Source organism: Bactrocera tryoni, chromosome 3, assembly GCF_016617805.1.
Source record: "Bactrocera tryoni isolate S06 chromosome 3, CSIRO_BtryS06_freeze2, whole genome shotgun sequence".
NCBI lineage: Eukaryota > Metazoa > Arthropoda > Insecta > Diptera > Tephritidae > Bactrocera > Bactrocera tryoni.
Genome location: NC_052501.1, coordinates 69,278,577 through 69,304,139, shown reverse-complemented (window position 1 = coordinate 69,304,139; position 25,563 = coordinate 69,278,577). Strand labels below are relative to the sequence as shown.

At 36.1% G+C, this 25,563-nt stretch overlaps 1 protein-coding gene across 1 annotated transcript in view; it reads right to left on the bottom strand.

Moving 5' to 3' along the window:
- The window catches only part of LOC120771544 (leucine-rich repeats and immunoglobulin-like domains protein 3), a 34,216-nt gene extending 8,848 nt beyond the window's left edge, over nucleotides 1–25,368 (bottom strand). Inside the window, exon 1 of the mRNA XM_040099600.1 lies at nucleotides 25,242–25,368. The gene's annotated coding sequence lies outside the window, so the exon portion shown is untranslated. The remainder of the gene's footprint in view (nucleotides 1–25,241) is intronic.
- Between the last annotated feature and the right edge of the window lie 195 nt (nucleotides 25,369–25,563).

Genomic DNA, 25,563 nt, shown 5'->3' with positions numbered 1-25,563 from the left:
GTCATTCTCAATCTTTTACGGTTCACTCTGGGCCAGAAGGATATCGCAGTCGAACCAGTTCTAGTTGTTGACCAGCGCTTGTTGAGTTCACTGAAAACCCAAAGGTACAAAGCCAGAACACAAGAAGACATAGAAAAACCGACTCTATTCCAATCGGACTATGGAATTTGTTTAGCCGAAAATTATTTTCCATTCATAAAAATCTGCCCAAACTTTAATGATTTTCAGATACAGCTGTTCTGTAACAATAATAAATGTATTTATATATTTATGTAGGTGTCTAGAATCACAAACATTCAAACGGTTGTTTTATCAAAAAATGTGTCATTATCAAAAAGGCAGCAGCAAACTTTGTAACTAATCTTGCTAAGTGTTTGTTTTCATATTTTTTAACATTCCCCGAATTGTTCTACAAACAATAATAACAATAATAAAGCTAAAGTATAAATTTAACAGCAATAACAACATAAACAAAGGCGCGCAATGGCTCAATGCAAATTAAGTCAAGCTTGAGATCATTGTGGAAGTCAATAAAATAATGAGAGATCAAATTCAATTCGATGGAAAAATAATAAATAAGCGATATACACATACATACACTCATATGCAGATATGTATTTGCCAACAACATTGTACGTATGTATATTCGCATAAAAAACTAAAAATAAACGAGAGCAAATGCAAAAGTCCATAGAACATGGAACCAAATGGTGGCATGGAGAACAACCAGAAGAACAGCACGTTAGAATAATAAACATCGAACACAATCAAAATAAATAAGATCAATGCACTTGACGCGGTCGAAATAATTAGCAAATTAAGAGCTTAATGGCGCACACTCTTAAATATAATACTTACAAATACATATATACACGTAAGTGATATAAGTGATTGCCGATGGTGTTGAATGTTGAATGAAGAAGCAAGGAGTCAGCGGTAAGAAATCAAAATGGGAACGCAAAACTAATTCATTGATGAAAATGAACACACGAAACAGCTGATCAAACACAATAACCTAATTGACAACTAGCAATTTTTGACAAAACAAAATGTATACTATGATTGGCACTAAGAAATATTTGCAACTAAACTTAAAAAAAAACTAATAAAATACAAATAATAATGCAAAACGAACAGCTGTTGAAGAAGTTTGCTAATTCGATATTTGCCTGTAAATAGAACAAAAACCTAATGGAAAACGTTGACAGTTAAATAGCAGACGCCTCCAAAACAGGTCTGACTCCAAGGAATTGGAGGATGCTTAACGCAACTAATCTCTTATTTCCATAATTTTCTAATTTTCCCATTCATTGGACCGTGTATGCATGTAAAATTGTTAACAATGGCTTTGTGTGCATCGTAAAACATTTTTGTTTTACCATTCAATACGAATGCGTTCGTTCATTTTCAAAATGCTTAACAAGTTGAATGCATGTATTTCTCAAAGCTACTAACTCATTATTTAGAAGCGTTCACATACGTTTTCCCGCCGTAAATCAATTATGGTGTTTCTAATGATTCGCTAAAACATTATTGTAAATGTATTTGATGTTGTTCCCATATCGACTATTGCAGCAGATTTGGTTTTCATCTTTTCATTTTTGCTTTATGCTAGTTTCGTTCGCAGCATCCATTTAGGGCAATGCCTACTTGCGGTGAGACTGTTAGTTCGGTCAGCCTTTCTAAAAAAGGTAAAAACTTATTTTACACTGCTCTGCTGCTAGTTCGCTTAATTTGGCGATTCGCTTAGCATTCTTGTCGTCTTGCGTCTTCTATGGACTGCCCGCTTCTGTCATTGCATATTTCCGCGTGTCAGCCACCTTTGGACTACTACATATCTACCGCTTTGTACTTTTCTGTTGCCGCTCGCTTGCTAATCTTTTTATACTCTCGCAACAATGTTGCTAACGAGAGTATTATAGTTTTGTTCACATAACGGTTGTTTGTAAGTCCTAAAACTAAAAGAGTCAGATATAGGGTTATATATACCAAAGTGATCAGGGCGACGAGTAGAGTCGAAATCCGGATGTCTGTCTGTCCGTCCGTCGGCCGTCTGTCCGTCCGTCCGTGCAAGCTGTAACTTGAGTAAAAATTGAGATATCATGATGAAACTTGGTACACGTATTCCTTGGCTCCATAAGAAGGTTAAGTTCGAAGATGGGCAAAATCGGCCCACTGCCACGCCCACAAAATGGCGGAAACCGAAAACCTATAAAGTGTCATAACTAAGCCATAAATAAAGATATTAAAGTGAAATTTGGCACAAAGGATCGCATTAGGAGGGGCATATTTGGACGCAATTGTTTTTGGAAAAGTGGGCGTGGCCCCGCCCCTACTAAGTTTTTTTGTACATATCTCGGAAACTACTATAGCTATGTCAACCAAAGTCTACAGAGTCGTTTCCTTCAGGCATTTCCATGTACAGTTCAAAAATGGAAGAAATCGGATAATAACCACGCCCACCTCCCATACAAAGGTTATGTTGAAAATCACTAAAAGTGCGTTAACCGACTAACAAAAAACGTCAGAAACACTAAATTTTACGGAAGAAGTGGCAGAAGGAAGCTGCACCCAGGCTTTTTTTTAAAATTGAAAATGGGCGTGGCGCCGCCCACTTATGGACCAAGAACCATATCTCAAGAGCTACTAGACCGATTTCAATGAAATTCGGTATATAATATTTTCTTAACACCCTGATGACATGTACGAAATATGGGTGAAATCGGTTCACAACCACGCCTTCTTCCAATATAAAGCTATTTTGAATTCCATCTGATGCCTTCTCTGTATAATACGAGTATAAATATTAGGAACCAATGATGATAGCGGAATAAAACTTTACAAAAATACGGTATTTGAAAAATATGTAAATGACGTATTATGAAATCTCGATTATCACTTTACCATGCGAGAGTATAAAATGTTCGGTGACACCCGAACTTAGCCCTTCCTTACTTGTTATTTTAGTTTTTTTGGTCTGTGAACTTGTTGCCGATGATTGGCATTTATAATTTATAATGCCAATTTTAATTTGCTGCATGTTGCTTAATTATAAGATACAAAATATATATGTACAATGTTATTTTCTTATGTAGCTACATACATATGTATATACATATATGTATATGTATAAGCCGCAAGTTAAGCTAATTAAATAGAACCCACTTAATTGTGTAAGTTATGAGCTTGTATCTCATGAGTTCTTGATTTTTCCATCCGAAGAAGAAGGCTGTTTGTGTAACAGCTACATGATTTGGTGAATCGATTTCGGTAGTTTCGACAAATAAGGAGATGTTGGGGAGAAAAGGACGGGTACAAAATTTCCGATACCGATATCTCACAAACTGAGAAACTAGTTCACGTATACATACATATATGTATGTATATTAGGTTGTCAAATATCCGCCTTTTGGTCTTTTGAATTTCGCGGTTATGTATAAAGCGCTACAGAGCTCGTAGCGTACTATACATCTTTGGAAGGTCTTGACCTAACCTACAAAACGACGCTATGCATGATTAGTTTGGATATTGCGTTCAACACTTATAGACGTGTAAACATGGAGTTCACTAACGCCGAAATTTGCGCTATTTAAAAGTTTGTCTTCGTTAAAGGCAAATCCGCTAGAGAAACGTTCCGTGAGATTATTGGCATTTTGGGGGATGGTACACCAGCACTTCGAACTGCGGAGGAATGGTTTCGACGATTCAGAGCGGGTGAAAACGACACCATGGATATGCCAGTCGGCGGAAGACCTGTAACGATGAATACTGATCAAATCATCATGGCATCGCCCAGAAGATGGGAGTTAGTCACCAAACCATTTTAAACCATCTGCAGAAGGCTGGATATACAAAAAAGCTTGGTGTTTGGGTGCCGCAAGATTTGACGCACCTTTTGGACCGAATCAACGCTTGTGATATGCTGCTGAAACGGAACGAACTCGACCCATTTTTCAAGCGGATGGTGACTGGCAATGAAAATTGGATCACATACGACAATATCAAGCAAAAACAATCGTGGTTGAAGGCCGGTGAATCGTCCCAAATATTGGCCAGGCCGGGATTGACGGCCAGGAAGGTTTTGCTGTGTGTTCGATGGGTATGAAAGGGAATCATCCACTATGAGCTGCTCTCATATGGTCAGACGCTTAATTCTACCATCTACTGCGAACAACTGAACCGCTTGAAGCAGGCGATCGACCAGAAGCGTCCAGAATTGGCCAACAGGAAGGGTGTAGTGTTCCACCAGGACAACGCCAGACCACACACTCCGTTGACGACTCGTCAGAAGCTACGAGAACTCGGATGGGAGGCTTTATCGCATCCACCATATAGCCCGGACAAAGTGCCAAGTGATTACCACCTGTTCCTGTCCATAGCGCACGCCCTTCTTGGTGTAAAGTTGAACTCAAAAGAGGTTTGTGAAAAGTGGCTGTCCGAGTTCTTCGCAAATAAGGAGGGGGGCTTCTACGAGGGGGGTATTATGAAGTTGCTGACTAGATGGAAACAGATTATCGAGCGAAACGGCGCATATTTGAACTAAATCCGATCACTGTAACACTTTTTATAAAGCATTAAATGAAGAGCAAAAAAGCGGAAGGGACACATTTGAAAACCTTATATGTATGCTAAGATACCGACAAACGAACATACATAGCTAAATTGGCTCACTACGTTAATTATTTATAAACTTAATATGGTTTCAGACATTTCCTCTGGGTGTTACAAACTTCGCAAGGCATAAAAACATACATATTAAGAATATCTCATGTGAGAAATAATTCGCTGTATATACATATATTAACATATAATGAGGTGGATAAATCCAACTATATCGACATTTATTATTTTTCTTTTAATATCTTTGCAATATTTTAGAGCCTTAAAATCTGTAGTCAATGTTAGTGTGATACTGATAGAAATTACAATTTTTTTCTAGTATTTTTGAAAATAATATTATTTTTTAAATTTTTCCGTTTGCTCACGTCACATTCTGTTTCATGACACTCTTGTTTTATTTTTATATTTCGCTTACGTTAACCAAAAATTCAACTCACCACACTTTCATCACCGCGACACTTTTATGTGAAATTTTTTCTTATTTTCTCTACGCTTTCATTCACTTCGCCAATTCAATATCCTAACTTTCGCTTATTGAATTTAATGTTCTAACAAAAATATTTGCTTTTAAGTTCGCGCAGTGAAATATGTAAATAGAAAGCCATTATACATAACGTACATACATATACAGAAGTCTAATTCTAAAATTGCGCACAGAACTAACAGGAGACCAACCCACCTCCTCTTTTACCCGTGACCTTTTAATACACGCTAACTAAAGATAATAAAAATTGCAAAAGCAAACGTGTGAACGAACCAAATGGTGTTTGGTGGGGATAAAAGGCAGACGTAGCGACGTTAGTGGCCGCGTAAACTTGTGGCATTTTTTCAATTCAACTAAATATGCACAACAAACTTGTGTACATAAATATTTGTATATATCTGTATATAAATACGTATGCGTATAATTTTTGTTCTTATTTTTATTACGACTTTGTTTCATTATTTTTATTTTGCATTTATTTCTCGCGCCTTCAATGTGTTTGGTTATATGCGTGTGTTGTTGCATTTGTTGTAGATAGATGTTTTGCCTCGGCTTGCCCCGCATTGGTGCTACGTTGTCTGCGACGACTAATTAGGTAACCGAGTATTTACAAGAACAACATCAACGTGTACAATAATAGCAACAATAATAAAATGAAACAACAACGTCATAACATCAACTAGCTCATGATAGCCACGACGACGACGACGACGACAACAGCAGCAACGAGAACAACTGCAACAACAGCAATAAGCTACAACAGCGCATTCTACGTAATACCACTTTATTTGTTTAACGTATTTACCTCTGTATGCACACATTTAGTTACGTCTATGGTATGGAGTGGAGAACACGAACAGTTGTGCTCGTAAAAAGGACAGCGTCTTGACCTTATCATATTTTGTTGATAGATGCGTGCATAGTATGTTAGGAATGTTAAGTTCTTATCAAGAAAATGTTTAATGTTACATATGTACATAAAATGTTATCTTCTACGCTGTTAAATATCATAATTGCGTTGCTTGTTCAATTGATTTTTAAGTGAAAATATACAAAATGTTTTTTGTCTAACTTCTGATCTTGCGCCATATCAATTTACAGAAATTTACGACCAAGTCGTACACATTTGTCGTTTAGGTTCCATATAAAAGTCAAATCCACATACATAAATAAGTGTTCCAAACTTGATAAATTTTTAAATTAGCCAAATATAATATAGTCTAATAATTTAATATTTGTGTAAAAATTGTACTGAATGATTTGTTTCTAATAAAAACAACATTGGAATGAAAAATTATAAGTACAGTACATAAGGGTATTCTAATCCGTTCCCACGATAGTCGGATCTATACAACCGGAGACGACCCGGATTTTTACTCCGCCAAAAACTGTGAAGTTTTACCCATAAATGAAATTATTCAACAAAGAAGTTCCATTAATCAAATTTCTGGTGCCGAAACGTTCAGAATATTGAAAAAGACCTTCGGTGATAATAGTTTGCCGCGTGCAATTGTTTTTGATTGGTACAAATTATTCAAAGAGAGTCGAAAACGCGTTGACGATGGACCTCGTCCCACACGGCCATCAACTTCAACTAATGCTTGAGAATCGATGATTAACAGCCAGATCTCTTAATGGTATCGTTGGAATATAGAAAGGATGAGTGAAAACCAATTTGCAGGATCAGTTGGGCCTGAACTAGTCCCATGGTTATTGAGATAGCGGCTTGGAATTTTGCACACGTCCTTTTTTTTACCAAGAAGTTGCTAATTTGTCAGCACCGCCAAAATCGGCCTACTATATCAGATAGCTGCCATACAAACAGACTAATCAAGCACAAGTCCTAGTAGGGGAAACTTTTTAATTTGTCTAAGTGCTTTCACGAAATTTGACATAGATTATTATCCAAGGCATCGCTACATTCTCCGAACATTGAATGGACAATATCTTCTAGAGAGTCCTTTTCTTTTGGTTTCTTCCACGGAGAAGACCGAAATCAGTGTAGCCGTCGGAGTACACGTCTCGAAAAATATTTAATTTTTTGCTTCAAACAGTTAGTATAAATTTAAAGATCAACAATTGATAAGAATTATTTTTACATTCTTCTTTTCATAAAATATGTATAAATATATCCTTAAATTTTAACAATCAAACAAATCAAAGATTTTTTAAAACATAATATGTGACCTGGTCTACGGAAAGGGGGCTTAGGTGTCAAAAAAAAAGCAGAATAATTAATGAGATAACGAGAAACTGACGGTTATTTTTAACAGCTTTTCCCAGAAAACTAGTTTTCGTACGTTAGCTCCCTTTTCGTAGACCAGGTCACATATATGTATGTATATGAATATATGTATAATAATTTATAAAATGCTGCATTTTTTATTGCCATCACTGTAGTTGTATAGGGGGCAGCGTAAATAAAATAAAAAGCCATAAAAGTAAATAACAAAACAAAATGAAGCGGAATTGAAGGGAAATTAATACGAAGAGACAGGCATTTTAGATACAGAGATACAATACATACTTTAAATACACACGTAAGCATTCAAACACACTTGCACACATACACGCACAGAATACCTACTATACATAAAACGTAAGAACACACATGAGCAGCACTTGGATAAACCATTACTGAATTGTTTGTGCATGTAGCGACGTTTTTGGTCGGGGAACTGAGTCTCGAAGTAGGATTTTATGAAATTACCGTTAATAACAAAAGTCAGCGAGGAATCCATAATTAAATATTGAGTTTGTTTATTTTCAGACATATTGTTAAAAGTTTTGAACGCATCTGCAGCAAAAGTTGGAAATTGAAATGCTCGAGATGGTCAGCAATTTGCATTAATCACAACCTGTTAAGATGCTTTTCCTCCATTCCTTTCCGGTATGGAATGACAACTGTCGAAAATAACGGAAAAAATTGAAAGCGTTGTTTCCGGCCGCAATGTAAGCACTGTTTTGATATCCTAGTAGCTAAAGATTGCACAAAAAGTCGTTAGGAATCATTTAGATGAAGTTACAATACTCGATGCATTGGTGACACACGAGTTAACGCAAAAACCCTCATCGACCAACAGAATTTCCATCTGTTAATCACTCCACAATCGCAAAAAATTCGATTGATTTCTGAAGCGAATGGTTAATAACGATGAAAAATGGGTCACTTCTGACAACGTCAAACGAAAACAGTTCTGGTCGAATCATGGTGAGATGTTGCAAAGGGTGAAAAGCCAAGATTGACGATTAAGAAGGTTTTACTTTATGTTTGGTGGGATTATCTACTATGAACTGCTTTCCTGTTCAAATTCAATGAGACGTCGCAAAGGGTGGACCAACCAGGATTGGAAGGCAGGGAATAAAGCTAAAACTGGCAGTTAGGAAGGTGTCACTTTATGTTTCGGAAGGAAGCAATCCCACATATTACTAGTAAACAAACATCATTAGTGACTCGCCAGAAGCTCCTGGAGATCGGTTGTAAGATTCATATGCATTCGTCTAATGGGTCGAACTTGTCACCAAGTGATTATTACGCTCTTTGACGGAATTGGCAGAACATCATCTATTATGAGCTGCTCCCCTAGGGCCAATCTCTTAATTCGGACCTGTACTGTTAACAACAGATCTGTCATTCCCAAGAAGGGGCCAACTTTGGTCCATACGAGAGAACTTGTTTCCCAGCAGGAAATTTTTTGAGTACTCTCTTGCATATTTCATACAAAATTTGCTTAAAATATACAAATAGATTAAAATTAGCAAATGTCAACCGACCAGATGTTGTAAAAAACGAAATTATCATTCCAAATATCACATATAATTGAGAATTCTCGTCAGCAGTCCATTGATTTGCACTTAAACGTTGCTGATTTTGTTGGGTTGTTGTTGTAACGAGTCTCTAATATCGACACCCGAGTCCAGCGTTGCCCGAAGGTCAAACCGAAGCACATGATTGAGTTCTTTAGCAAATATCACATCGAAATATGTAAGTGATATCTCAAATAACATCTCCGGCACAAAATTCTTCTAGCAATCAGACAACAAAATTACATGCGCACAAACACACTTTCTCATAGCTGTATGTATGTATAACTGGCGCAGTTACATAGATACGTCGACTGAATAAAGCCAACGATGTATGTACATACATACATATGTGTACTTTCGCAAGTGTCACATGGTGCAGCGACAATTCGAGATATCTGTAGACAGAGAGGCAAAACTGGCACAGACGACACGCCGTCCTATAAGCCACATACACACATACACGCGGATACAGTACAAATATTTGGATAACCGTGTGCATTTGCGATTTTCGGCTGGCCGGCAATAGCGCTGGCACAGCGTGCGACCGACAGGCAGATGTGCCAAAAGGCAGCCAGACGAAAATGTCGTCAATCAAAAGTACACGTAAAAGCATTTTATTTATAAAGTCGAACGAAATTTGCGCACTTTTCAATTTCGTGAAAAATCAAACGCCCGAGACAAATCTTATTTTAACTTTCGCTTTCGCGTAACAGGTCGATTGAAAAGTCCCCGGCTTACCATAGTAAAACTTTTCGATACAAAATAAGCCTGAGTTTCGGGTTTACCGCTCAATTCGACGAAAGTTTCTTCCCAGCGAGCATTCTTTTGAGATCTGTGAACAGGAAATAGTCGCTGGGGCCAGATCTGGATCTGGATACGGTGGGTCCGGAATCAATTAGAAGTCAAATTAATGGATATTTTTGCCATCGGCTTCACTGACTTGTGACACGGTGCATTTTCTTTTTCTTTAAATGCCGTCGTTTTTCGGCGCGTTTGTCCTACAAATGGTCAAATAACGCTATGTAACAGTCACAATTGATAGTTCTTCTTTTTCCAAGGTAGTCAATAAAAATTATTTCATGCGCATCCCAAAATACAGACGCCTTAACCTTGTAAGACGTTTTTCCAAGCTTTGAAGCGCGTGTTAATCGTGTGCAGTCCATGCGGATGACTGTCAATTGAACTTCGGTGTGAAATGATGGAACCATGTTTCATCCATTGTCACATTTCGACGCAAAAACTCGGATTTATTACGCTTGAACAACTCCAAACACTGGTTCAAATCATCAATTTGTCGTGGTTTTAAGTCAAAACTGAGCACCCACTTTGCACAGAGCTTTCTCGTACCCAAATATTCGTGTATGATATAATGTACACGTCTAATTGATATCTTTAGAATTCCTGCTGTCTCAAATAACTTCACTTTACAGACATTCAAAATTTCTTTTGTGGACTTTTTTAATGTTTTCGTTGGTAACAATCTTTTCTGGGCTTCGACTCCGTTCACCGTCTTCGGTGCTCATTTTACTACATCGAAACTTAGGATACCAATCCTTGAGGGTTGATTTTCCTGGTGCAATATCTGGAAACTCGTCATCTAGCGCAGTGTTTGCTCCAACTGTATTTTTTCCCTTCCAAAATATATACCCGAGTTTACAACAGATTACCAGTCGTTCCTCCTTTTCGCTGTTTTGCGCCAATTGAAGATTTCAGGTGTAGCCAAGTTCTCTTGCACCTGGTCTTTCCAACGAGGTGGAGGTATTCCTCTTCCCCTGCTTCACCCGGCGGGTACTGCGTCGAATACACCTAGAGCTGGAGTGTTTTCATCCATTCGGTCGATATGACCTTTTGAAGGTTAGACTAACTAAAAATCTTATGGATTTAAGTCGAGTAGTGTCATCTATGTGCCAGGCCGGAGACTTTTCAATTGACCTTTTATTTTCATCTCTTGACTTTTTATACTGAATTTAAATATTTCTCTTTTTTTTTATTATTTTCTAAGCACATGCCTGTCTGAGCATTTTTAAGACACAACGTATTCTATAACGTATATATGTATGTATAGAGTATATGCTCATTATTTATGTGTGTGTATTCCTTCTATTTTTGAAAATCGCGCTACAACGGCGCGGCGCGACGAGGTGCCCAGAATAATTGTTTGAAAAATAGCATGAAACTTTTATGAATCAGTTGCAATTACAGTGCAATTACATTATTCGCTAATTACGACACGTTTTTGTTGTGCGAAAGCCAACGAACATGCATAAAAGTACGTGCGGACCTTTGTTCGATCAAATGCATACATATGTACATACATATACACAATTTATTCAAGCGGATCTCTACTAGTGATTCAGACAAGCTTTTATCGCAGATCTGAAAAAAGTCCCAATTTCCTGTCGTGATTTACTTGCTTTACACACATACATATACATATACTATATACATATGTACAATACACATTATACAATAACACATGTGCTCATGGATAATTATAAAAACGGCAGCCACAGATTGCCTATTTTGAGACCCATTAGAACACGTGCTTTACGAGAAGGAAAGTTTTTTAATTACTTTTTAAAGTGAAAATATTAAGCCTTTATAGTGTATGTGTTGTAATAGATTGGATCACATCGTGACACATACGTATGGTAGATACTTATAGAGTCAATTATAAAAACATAAGAATTATTAATTTTCCGAAGAAAACCATTTATTCATTTTATACAAGTTTCGAGCTCGTCACAAAAGAAAACGCGACTATTTTACCTGAGTTCAGGGAACTTGATTGATTAAATAGGCGGCTTTAAAGTATATAAGGCAAAAAGAAGCTTACGGAATAGGAGGTCTTGAAAAGAAGTATCACGAAAAACGATTTGTCATTCTCAGTGATTGTCAAGCGGGGTTTCAGACAATCTCGTCTGTTGAAATCAAATCATCAATGATACTGGAATAAAATAAAATGGTTAACAGTGCTGCCACTGAAAACAACATCCGACCAACAAGGATCCCTGTGTATTAGAGTGATTCAAAAAACAATTTTTTTTTCGTTTGGTACTCGGAAAAATAGGTTCCTTGATACCTCTAAGAAAGCCTCTCCAAACATGAGTTTTTAATTGTAACGGGAAGGTCCTCCTACACACAGTTTTCTATTTTTTCTTATTATCAGATAGAAAAATTTATATCTCGCTTCCAACTACTTGAAAAAATATCTTGTTCCTTAGATTTTGTAGGAAATTGAATGCTCTACAAAAAAGGTCTATTATGATTTTTTCGTAAACCCAAACGTTTAGAAGATATTAACAGTTAAAGTTTGAATATTTTTGGGAAAATTTTTTATTTCTTATGAATTCTATAACTCAATGAAAGAAAATTATTATGAATGATGAAACTTCTTACGAGGTGTCTAGGAACCTATTTTTCGGAGTACCAAACGCAAAACAAAGTTTGTTTTTTTGAATCACCCTACTGTGTATAGAGACATCAATCGAAAGAGCTAGCCGAACTCCTGGCGAAAGAAGCTGCAGCAACCAATCCCATATGACTAGAACCTCACTTTATGCAAGGAACTACTGCAAGAGGAAAGCGCCTGTAGAAAAATGTCGCTTACAACAAGTGCCTGAGCTTCGACAGGCGAGAATGTTTCTGTGAAACTTCGATACAAAATTGTTGAAGACACTAATAGACGTATGGAAACAAGTCGCTGCAGGCTCCAAAACAATGATAAAATCTTCGGTGAATTTGTTCAGAATGAACCTCTATAGAATATAGCAGACAAGCAAAGTGATCGATGCAAATCAAACCCTTGTATGAAAAACTTTTTTATTTGAAAGGTTATCTTCAATAAATCTGGAATGGTTTATTATGTCAGGTAAGGCTACAATCTCCGAACAATTTATTCAGAAGAGACCACTATGGAATATAGCTGCCATACAAACTGATAAATGAAAATCAATATAAAGATCCAGCACGACCTACATATTACAAGAACACTAACAAGTTCTGCTACGAATGAAACTACTTTTAATACGATATAAACAGTTTTCTCAAAACCAATCTGAGCCGCTTTTTTCTCGCTTCTTAGAACTAAATGAAGCGAAACGGTTAAACATGTGGTTTCATTATATTATTTCAGATGAATTGTTTATTCACAGAGCAAGTGATTGCGTCAAAACTTACATATGACATTAATTATAGGGAATGCAACTAGTGAGAAATAAAACGATAAAAAAAATAAAAAATTAAAAAAAATTAAAAAAAAATTAAAAATAAAAATTAAAAAAAAATTAAAAAAAAAAAATAAAAATTAAAAAAATAAAAAAATAAAAAAAAAAAATTTAAAAAAAATAAAAATTAAAAAAATTAAAAAATTAAAAAAATTAAAATAAAAAAAAATTAAAAAAATTAAAAAAATAAAAAAAAAAAAATAAAAATTAAAAATAAAAAAAAAAGATATTAAAAAAAATAAAAATATTAAGTTTCTAAAAAAATAATAAAAATAAAATATTTAAAAAAAAATAAAAAATTAAAAAAAAATAAAAAATTATAATACAAATAAAAAAATTAAAAAAATAAAATAAAAAAAATAAAATATAAAAAAAATATATAAAAAAATTAAAAAAAATAGAAAATAAAAAAATATAAAAAATTACTAAATAAATTTAAAATAATTTTTAGTTTTAAATCAATATCTCAGCTAGTTTTTGAGTTTCAGCCTACCAAAGTGCAGTCGTTCAGTTCACTCAGTTCTATTAGCTTATTTTTAACCACGTTTTTCCTGAAACATCAGTTTTTAACTTGCTGCATTGATAATTCGGAGACCAAACTGTTTCTGCACATTCTGTATATAAAGGGTGATCCATTTCGAGGCTTCCTACTTTTTTTAGAGAAAGAGCACAGAAACCTCAAATTTAATGGGGAATGTTTATTATTATTATTTTTTTGGCATTTATTTTTTGAAGATTATCTCTTTCAAATGTTAGCCGCAGCTACGGCTCAGATGTTCCTTCCTTCGAATTCAATTTTTGATGACACGCTCGTGCATTTCGACTGGTCACTGAGGAACGACAGGCTACAACGATCTGAAACGAAGCGGGATATTCCGCATAGACTTTACATATCCCCACAGGAAGAAGTCTAACGGTGTGATATTCTACGATATTAGTGGCCAATCGAACGGCCCAAAACTAGAAATTATCTGTTCACCAAAATGTGAAATCCATTTATTAATGCGATCTGTGAAAAGTCGGTTATCATGGCGCAATAACGTCCACCGTTGATGATAACGTTCTCACCGGCATCATTTTTGAAGAAATAAGAATTGAAGATTCCACCGACCCACAAACCACACTAAACCGTTGTTTTTTCTGGATGAAATGGCATCTCTTGAGTCTCTTCAGGTTGCTCTTCGTCCCATATGCGGCAATTTGGCTCGTTTACATACCCATTGAACCAGAAATGGGCCTCATCGCTGAACAAACTTTGGCTCGAAAACATCGGATCTTCTTGGAACATTTCAAGAGCCCACAGAGCGAAGTGATGTCTTTTGGTACAGCTGTATTGTGTACGTTTTCAGTTTTAGGTTTCGACGTAAAATGCGCACAGTCGCTTCATAGGTCAGTCCGAGTTGCTGAGAACGGCGCCGAATCGACTCTCCACGGTATTCGTGTACACTCTTAGTCTTGGCTGCTATATTTTCTTCACTGCGTGCTGGACGTGGTCTATTCGGTCGAATATTATACACAAATTATATTGGGTTTCATTCACGCAAAAGGACGAACTTTAAGTAAAGGAAACGGGTGGCAACCACCTAAGGACTCATTATGTAGCATAAAAAACAACTACACACCTATAGATATGTATGTATGAACATGTTAAGACCTTCAAATATATGTTTCGTATTAAATAAAAATAAATTAAAGTAAATGTTGAAAATTTACTTGCAAAAATGTAATCTAAGGTTCCACCCTAATGCTTATGTATGCACATATGTATATTTGCACGTACGAATTCAATTGTTTCTGCCTTAACTAATTAGTTATAATTTCACTTAATGCAATTTAGTTGACTTTTTTGCTTATTGATGTTTATTTGTTTCATGATAAACACAAAAAGTCACTTCTATACGAACCTACACCTAAGCACACACACACTCAAGCATACATACATACGTACTCAATCTACCAACACAAAAATATTGTTTATGAAAACGTTTTGGAGATGAAAATATTTGTATTTGTTTAGTGTGCACTTAGTAATGACTATGCATACATACAACCATACACACATACACATAAGCATTTGAACGTGGGCAGATAGCTATCTGGGTGATAAACAATTCGTTCTCATTTCATTGGTTTTGCATTTTTCCACTTTGAGCATAGCCACTCATTCTTTCCACCATAATTGTCATCTGTTACAAGGGCCTTTCGGTGCACAAAGTTCTAGGCAGTCACATACATTAATGTACCTGTGCATATGTGTATGTATATATGCATTTTAAGTGCTGACCATAAAAGTTAATAGGATTGAGTTTTGCCCTGATTTATATTGGTATTATTTTTTGCTCGCATTTTTTCAGCGGTGAATGAGATAAAACGGTAAAATAAGTGTAATGATATTGCAAAACATAAAATTATTGTTTGAAAATCAGCAATAACGGGTGCTCGGGTCTCAAGTTGTCAATATGGTGACTACTCGGTGTAATCTGAATGACTTTTCGTCTCAATCAAAACCTTTTAAATGAATAATATTGTTTTTAGAAACATTGAAGATTGTCCGTTGTGATGGCTAAAATTTCTAAGTACGGATCAGAAGACTTTCGTATACATATCTACAAAGCGCCTAGAGTCGGTATCTAATAATCTAATATCGGGTACAATCGATTCGCTGGATTCATAGAAAATGTGGCAACCAAGATGCTGCAATTTTAGCCCGACGAAAGTTGGAAAGTGTCTGTTTCCACCGCATCTTTCTCCCTGCAAAAATCTTTTTTTTCGTCCTTTTTAATCGTCCTTAAAAATCTTATGCTTATCGCGTGTGTGTCGATGACTGCCGTGTGAACCTTGCTAAGAGCTGGTAGTTTTATGGATTTTTTGCGTTCCCCTCTGAGCCGGAAGGCTTTCGCAAAACCACAAGTACTGGCATATAACCAACGCTTAGTGAGCACGCGCGAGGCCCATAGATACAGCGTCCGAAGACAGGGGACGCCTGCACCTTACCCATACTAATGGGATATGTGTAAAGATGATATTAACTTGTGCAATAATCTATATCCGATTTCCTGAAGATAGTTTTCCAAATTAAAAGATTTTCTATAGAAGTACTTAATTTCAATCGGACAATTCGTATGCCAGCTATAAGCTAAAGTGGTCCGATAGCGGCGATTCCGACAAATGAGCAGCTTTTGGGAAAGAACAGTAAATGTGAAAATTTTCAGTTAGATATCTCAAAAAATAGGCTACAAGGACTTCTTTGAGATCGAGCCTGCAAAAAAAAATTATGCTGCAATAATTTTTTTAAGAAGCTTTAAGGATTGCAGAAAACTACATAAATATTATTAAAAATTACCATGTAGTTTCTCGATAAATAATACATAAGTATGTACATATGTCATACTATACTTTTAGAACATATTTATCAATACATTATGCGAACCACACCCGCCAACATAAAGCACAAAAACAATATTCTTATCAATTTATGAGATTTTTTTAGCGTACCAATATTTTGCGCAATCCAGTAAGTAGATAAGATAATAAATATTTATTTTCGTAAACAAAGTGTCCGAATTTACGTGCTGAGCAACTCGCTGCATAGTGGAGAGAGAAGCGAACGAAAAATATAGATAATATTTTAACATGACCGAAAAAAGTGTAACATTTTTGGCATGTTTTCTTAATCAAAACATAATATTGTTGTAGTATAACATTACATACATACAAACGTATGCAGAAAGTTAGGTTAGGTTAATGGGCTATAAATAATACGAGAAGTGCGAGTATCTTATCGCTTATCAGACGCGCCAAGTTACAAACACTTGTGCAATTTTGTTATCGTTGTTGGCCAACACTCCAAAAAGGTGTGATTCTTGAAAATCGCCAACAACAAAAAACATAAAAACAATAAACACTCCACGTACGACACTTATGTCGTTCTATTTACGACTCATATCGATATTTTTATAGTATTTACGAGTAATTCACGATGTGTTATGCCGAAAAAACACTTCGATTGCATTAACCATAGACGCTAATCAAGCGGAGCGTTTGTAAATAGAAGTGATATAAAAATGTAACAGTAAATTTTATTGAGGTTATAACGTTTCTTTTTTTCATGATGTTATATAAATTATAGATATGTATATACATAGAAGAGTGTGTACATATGCGAACTTATTTACTCGATTGTACACGATTTTTCAATTTACTGCTGTTTACTTTATAAAAATGTTTGCGACTATTGATAATGCGATATTGATTAGAAATTGCTATTGATTCAATAAAAAAATTGAAACGCAAAATTATTATACAGTTCGATTATCAATACTTTATTCTAAAAGTTATTGAGATTGTAAAATGGTTATAACAAATGCACAGAATCTGAAAGAATTCCGCTTTACTGAACGTTTTAATCGTTTCCATGACAAACGGGCCTACGTAATCGGAACGGATTCAAAATTTTTATTCGGCCAATTCCTCAAAATTACTTTAGGCATGTTCTCTGCAGCTACAAAACCACCTAAAGCAGTCTAATCGGTAAGTCAATGCGAACCTGAAGATCGATTAAACAGCTGCGAGCTGGACACAAAAACGGTCTACATAAGTACAGAAGCGATACCGAAACGGATTTTTAATCGGCTAAGAACGGTTAAGTGGGCAGCATTCCGCCAAATTACTTGAGAGATTTTTTTTGCAACTACAACAACAACATAAAGCAGTGTTATAAAATCAGTAAATCAGTAAGAACCTAAAGATCGGTTAAGAATTTGGAAGCTCGAGCTAAAAAGTTGACTTCATCTTAAGCACTTCCTAATGGCTATTCGTTTTTTCCCCCGTTTTATGGTATTATGTCTGGCAAAGAAGCAACCCTAGTATTTCAAAATTCCTACAAATGTCCTTTTTATACACTGTGTAGGATACATTAGGTTTGCCAATTACTTTGTAACAACCACAAGGGAACGTCGAAGACCATATAAAGTTCATATGTATATAAATGATCAGCCTGACGAGCTGAGTCGATTTAGTGATGTCCGTCTGTCTGATGGTTTTTCTGTATATACGCCATATATTCCCTCAGTTTCAGAGATATCGGTCAGAAATTTTGCACACGTCATTTTCTCTTAAGAAGCTACGCATTTGTCGGAACGTACTATTCGCAACACCTATCTTGAGACCCAGTATTCATTAATGGATAATATTGGAACGAATAAACCACGTCCAGCAGGCAGTAAAGAAAATATAGCCGCAGTAACTGAGAGTTTATACGAAGACCGTGGAGAGTCGAGATCTTAAATTGAAAGCATACAAAATACAGCTTGTGCAAGAACTTAAGAGGCTCGACCTTCTCAGGCGACATCGATCCGATCTCCAAAACTTCCAAGAACTTCGACGTTTTCGAGCCAAATTGTTTTCAGTGATAAGGCCCATTTCTGGTTCAATCGGCCGCATCTGGAACGAAGAGCAAGCTGAAGAGATTCAAGAGCTGCCATTTCAACCAGAAAAAACAACGGCTTTGTGTGGAATCATCTGTCCATATTTCTTCAAAAATGATGCCGGTGAGAACGAAACTGTCAATGGCGACCATTATCTTGCTATGATAACCGACTAATTGATGCCTAAAATTAAAGCTCGTGATCTCGGCGACATTTCAACAAGACAACGTCACTTCCCACACATAGCATCAATCAATGGATTTATTGAGAGAATACTTCGGTGAGCAGATAGTCTCACGTTTTAGGCCGGTCGATTGCCCACCAAGATCGTGTGATATCACACCGTTCAATCAATTCAGACTTTGGAGCAAAACATCACGCGAGTCATTCGCCAGTTTCCTCTCGATATGCTCGAACGAGTCATCGAAAATTGGGCTCAACGGATGGACTATTTGAGACGTAGCCGTGGACAGCATGTTAAAGAGTTAATCTTCAAAAAATCAATGCCAAAGAATTTTCTTTCGAATGATAATAACATTCCTCATTAAAGTAGAAATTTCAGAGTTTTTCCTTAAAAAAGTTGGGAGCCTCGAAATGGATCGCCCTTTATATATGGCAAACTTCAGGTTGATGACGTATTCCCAACACACTTCGATGATATACATTTAAGTTTCCTAGTGAGACTGTGGCCAAATCTATACTTCCACATTCTTACTAAATTAAATTCTATTATTTTTAAATTCTAAAGCCAACGCTGCATTCACTTACCACAGTGATGCTACGCATATTTCTTGCCGTAGAAGTATGTCCATGGAACTACTACAACACCAACTAGGGGATTTGTGGAAAATACCAAAAGGAAATGATGCGCATAGTAAGAAAATGGCAAATATTGTGGAGGTAAATATTTTTAAGCCTTTCCATAACCATACAAAGCGAGTAGTTATAAGCAAAAAAGGCAATGCGATAAATTATCGGCTGGCATGCGAGTGTGGCAAACGGTCGTTAAATGTTGTCCGCAAAGCGGTAATGATCACCGCCTTACCAAGAACTAAGAAATGGTCAAGCCGCGTGGTGCTGATGCTGGCTAGCTGTAGGGGTACAGCGGCAATGCTGCGCAACGATGACAAGGCATATACGATTCACATATGTACATACATACATATGTATGGTATATAAATGAATGTGAGGCGGCTGAAAAGCACCGACCAAGCTGAACGAATGGCAGTCCGGGTATGAGTATCCAATTATAATTTTTTATACCGAAGTCAATGCAGAATCACGTCGCATCAAGATTAAGAATTCTTTTCTTCACACCTTCAAGTGACGCTTACCAATAACAAGCAGCAGGCACAACGGCAACACCAACAACCAAACCTCCAACCAGCTGCTGAGGCATCCAAATAAAAAGCGTAGCTTCAAAGTGAAAAAGAATTTACAAAGAAGGTATCAAGATCCAGCACGGCCAAGAAGTTAAGCGTTAAGGCAATGCCAACAACAACAATAACATCAACAATAACAATAATAGCAACAACAACAATAATACGGAAAACAACAACAATAATACCAACAACAACAATAATATCAACAACAACAATACGACCAACAACAATAATAATACGAACAACAACAACAACAATAATACGAACAACAACAACAACAATCAGACCAACCAAATATAACCAGATTTGAAAGGAGCCAAATAAAGCTGACAGCTAACAAAAGGTATAATGAAAAAGTTGAGAAAAGAATTCGCTCGAAATGAATGCCACGAAAAAGTGGCGATCAGACAAAAACTACACTCCCCGAGTCGTATTGTCCGCCATACCATTGTACCTATAGTACAAATTTACACACATGTGTGTACGTCAATCTACATATGTATGTGTATATGTGTATGTAGTCATGCCTGAACATATGTAAGCGAAGGTTGAAGGCATTGTAGATCCATTGGTCATGGAACAAATCAAACCGGACTGAACTGAAATCCAACGCACAACAAATGGTCAAAATATGCCCAAGTTGTGTGCCCGCATGCAACGACGACAACAACAAAATGCAGCAACAAAACAAAAATACGGGATTATATTGTCTCTGGTAGGGACATGGGTATGACGGCAAGTAAGCGGCGACGCAACACAGCTGAAACTACAGTCATCAGCTCAACTAAGTAACACCAAAAAATCAAGCGGCACAATGAAATGCAATTTATGAGAAAACGTAGGTAAGTGTGTGTGTGTGTGTGTATGTAGGTGTATAGATTGGTATAAGATGACATTGATTGTGATACATAGACGTTTAGAGATTATAGCGACCAACAGCCACAAATAATAAATAGTATTCATTGTCAATGAGGAGGATTATCAAGCAAAACTACAGAAAAAAGCATGCTACTAGAATGCTCTGATGACTTTGAAGTTTATAAAAGACTCACTTTAATTTTTGAGATATAATGCGCCAGCGTTTTAAAAGAGCAAACTCATATAGATATGCATTTCGTAAGTATGTGCATTAGAGCGGGTCGACTTTTTTCACTAAAATCACGTATGCGAGAAATGTTGTACGGATCATTTTGAAGAACTTTGCCTACGAGGCTATGGGTCTAAAACCGGTATGGAGCCGATATTTTTTAAGGCCAAGCTTAAAAAGTCTGAATGATCGGTTGTATGGGAGATACACACATATGTGTTCTAGTTGTCCGATCCGACCGATTCCAATATATTATAAATAGAATATCAAAAAAAATGATCCCTAAAAAACTTCGCTTTCAAAATAAGTGGCTCGAAACCAGTTTTAAACCCAAAGTCTCTTAGGCAAGGAAATATCCGTAGATTACTTTCCGTTTACGTAATTTTTCCGTTTTTTTTTGACTCCCTGCAAATCAACCCGCCCTAATGCGCATATATAAGCGTTACTTAAATCCAAAAATGACAATATCACAGCAGAGCTTTGTAGTAATATAGCAATTTATATCGCAAGAGAGCCTAATACCTCCCAGTTATTTGGTTTTATATTTCAAGATACCTCGACTTATTTATGACAATTTTCAAAAAAAGAAATCCTGAATCACAAAATTATATTTCATATAGCGTAAAGGGTATAAAAAGCTGAATATCTTGTTTTTGATCGGTTGATTCGTTAGGCGGCTATATTTTGAACAACTCAACTCATGGTCCAACTCTTCAGTCCTGGTCCATGGTCCAGTAAATCAGCACTGTATAGTTGACTGAGTCAAAAGCTTCTGAAAAGTAAAAAGCTACGAGGACACTGCTCTCACAAAGGGGTTTCTGGTTGAAGCCTCGAGCTAACTAGGCGTTTACGATGCTAAGTGCTGTGGAGGTGTTGTGCACTTTAAGGAATCAGTGTTAGTCGGTTCGGTAGTTCGGCTAGGCTCAGATTATGTGTGAATGTCGGGAGTAGCAAAGACTTAACTATTTTCACTACTAGGGAAAAGAGAGTTATCGTGCCATGAAACTCCTCTATATCGTCAGGCTTTCCAGTTTTCAGCAGTAGGACACTTCCGATTAGCCACACATCGGTTATGTTAAGGTTGGTCAGTGATAAATTGTGGACCTTGATGAGATAATTTACGATACCGGAATTGATTTTTTCCAGCCAAGAGCTGTTATTTCGAGGATCTAACCCTGGATCGGTAAGTAATACGATACCGGAAGTTACTCGGATTTTATCCAGTCAAAAGTTGTTATTTCGAGGATATAACACTGTTTGGAGGATCTAATATCCTTTCGTCATGTCTACCAAAGGGTGCAGTATAAATTGTCGGTTGAAATACCTCGCGCACTCCTTCGGACCCGAGGAGTCACGACCGTCTATCTAATTGAATTTGGCTCGGTGTATCTCCACGGATTTGACAGGGGTTTGACAGTAGTCCAAAGCTTGCACACTCCGGCGGAGAACTTCAAACGGTCCACTCATTTCCTACATTTTCGTTGATCTACTAGTGGTCGAATCTTCAAATTGCGATCCCATCATTACACCATCGAGCTGGTGTAAGAAATCACGCTCATTTGCTAAGGCTGCTACTTCAGCAGGAAAATTTGGTCGACGTTCTTGGCATTCTTTTAGTAGGAATGAAGCATTGCAGTAGCATCAGCGATCACTTTGCGAAATTGGATTGATCCGACTGAGCAGCTGCCTAGTTGAGCTCCATGGGACCGTGGAGATTCGGCTGGAGTGGCGACGCATTGCGCGAACTATATGCATTTTGTACGGCTGTACAGGCTATTACCGCGGTAGTACGTTGACAACATGGCGACTTTTCGGAGGTCCTCTGGAAGATTTCAGGGAATCGATATTAATTTATTAAAATTTATTATTACAAATTAATCGGCGATTATTAAAGTGTGTTAAATTCTGTATAAGTAAAGTGATAAGAAAGATTTTTCGTCTCTTTCAGATTATGCATTTATACAAGAGACAGCCGCTTGCTTTTCTTTCAATTTATTGGCGGCAATAGGCGAAAAAAGAAAAATCCGTAACAGCTGCAGGCGGGTGGCGGGAATCCATTTTGCCTGCTCGTCGTACCATTTTGAGGATACGAATCTATTCATTTTGCAGTAGATAGACATACCAACATACATAAGTAGCATGCTGGTTGCCTAAGCTAAGTACATATGTACATATATACACATGTGCTACAAAATAGTATGTTCGCCGGCCAGCAGCACCTACAGAACTTCGGACAACAAGCAACACACGAGAGTCCGCTCTTCGATGCTCTGCCCACAGCAATCCCGCTGTTTTGAACTCACAACTCGTACTTTTATTTTTATGGCTGTGAAGTCTCTGTTTTGCTTTCTTTTGTTGCTTCGCACCTCTCCAACGTTCTTTACCAAGGTTTTTATTGAACTACCTTCTTTGCTTCTTGCCTTATTTTTTTTTTTTTGTTATAATATAAAGTGTAGGTACAATCTCACATTCGACGAGTTTTTGGTGTTTTCTTCACACCTTCATTGCAATTCACTGGAAAAGACCACTATGAGGTTTTTTTTGTATGCCTATTGTATTGTAGGCATTGTTATATTTTTGTTGTTTTTGTTAGTCTTCTGCAAACTCAAAAGATGTTTTGAGCAAGAGCCGAAAGAGTCGAACTTAAAGCTAAGTCTACTTGATATGTATGTATTTAACATATGTATGTATGTATATGTATGTATTTTTCCACGTGCTACATATTAAGCTCCATATGAAGTTCATGCAGCGCTGAGCAAAACAGGCAAATACTCCGCACAGCTTGGTAGAAACGAGCTGTAAGGTTCTCGGCTTGTTGTCGGCAATCGGGCGGTGAAACTGTCGTTGCCTTTCACACAATAAATTTCCGTTGTTGGACTTGTCTATGTTTTTGTTGGTGTAATATGTAGATGCTGAAGTGAACAATTTTCATTACTATACCCTTAACAAGAAGATTTAGAAGGAAAAGTGTGGGAGACCCTATAAAATGTGTATATAAAGAATCCATCCGCCTGTGTGTATATTTGCGAACTAGTCGCTGTTTTTGAGATTTTGAAAGTTGGATTCGCAAAATCTATCCTTTTTGTGGAACACTTTTTATTTGACGAGATATCTTCGAGAAAAGAATATTTTTAAAGTCAACGCTAAAATATCTGAACATATATTTCAGTTGAGCTCAATATATGTATGTAACACATGTATAGCTCCATACAAACTGAAGGGTCAAATCCTAGTCCTTGTATGAAAAACATTTTTATCTGAAGATGTATCTTCACGAAATTTGGCATAGAATAATAGCATAGCGAAGCTAAAATATCAAAAAAAAAAAAAAAAATCCGATCAAACGACTATAACATTTAGGCAAAATTTTATTTGTGAATGGTATTCTAGCTTCGGTGCAACCGAAGTTAGCGTTTTTGTTGCTGTTTTTTCTTTGCTCAACCTTCATCCTACACAGCACTAAATAAAACTTTGAAAGAATAATCGTCATGTTGGAAGATACACAATATGAAAACATGTACAGATCTAGATACACTAAATACATATGTACATACATATGTACGAACTATATTTTCCATCGATTGGATGGACTCACATGATTATGTGCGGTTATAAACTTTAATTTATGCATTTGTAGTTTAATTAAATTTGTAACACACTTTAGTACAATATTTTTTAAACAAATTCTTATATTTACACTCTACCTTATAAAATATTGTAAGAATACGAAGTACATACATATGTATGTCACAGCAGACTGTAAGCAAAGCCAGACATTTTCATTTGAGAAGATTAAATATTGTTCACAAAAATTTAAAAATATATGTACATATGTACATACATATATGAAACATGTACATTGGCTAACTTCAAGTTAAATGCTGTCACATTTCAATGACATTTAAGATAAATGTAAAAGATAAAAGTAATAAATATTGAATGCTCCACTTTTCCAAATAAAAATAACATCCCCATAACATTTGCACCACTATAGGATTTTCCTCATCTTAAATTTCCAAGCAGTTAAAGCAGTGCTTGCTAAAAAATATGACAGAAGCATGATTTGGGGTGGTTTCACCCCCATTTCTTTTAACCCCATAACTTTAAAGAAATTTTCCATTACAACAAAATTGTAGATACGAAAATATGTAAGTTTTATATAAATATATAACTAGTTGCACAAATTTATATCTTATATAACATGCTCACCGTCAATTCCAATAGTTGCACCGTTTATTTATTTAATAAAAAATGCCTTTATTTCCTTGAAGAAAAAATCCTTATTGTACACTTTACACAAATTAGCAATTTAATTTTTGCAAATTAGAGCTGAACACGGATTATATTTATAAAACTTATTAAATTCGTTATTTTCTTCAAATTTTTATATTTATTTTATAACAACACATATTTCACATTGATAAAAATATTTTTAATATTTTCATGTATCTTATAGGTTTTTCACACAACACTTAGGAATAGTTTGTGGTAGTTTTTATGCGCGAAGAAAATTACGAATTACGCCCTTAAT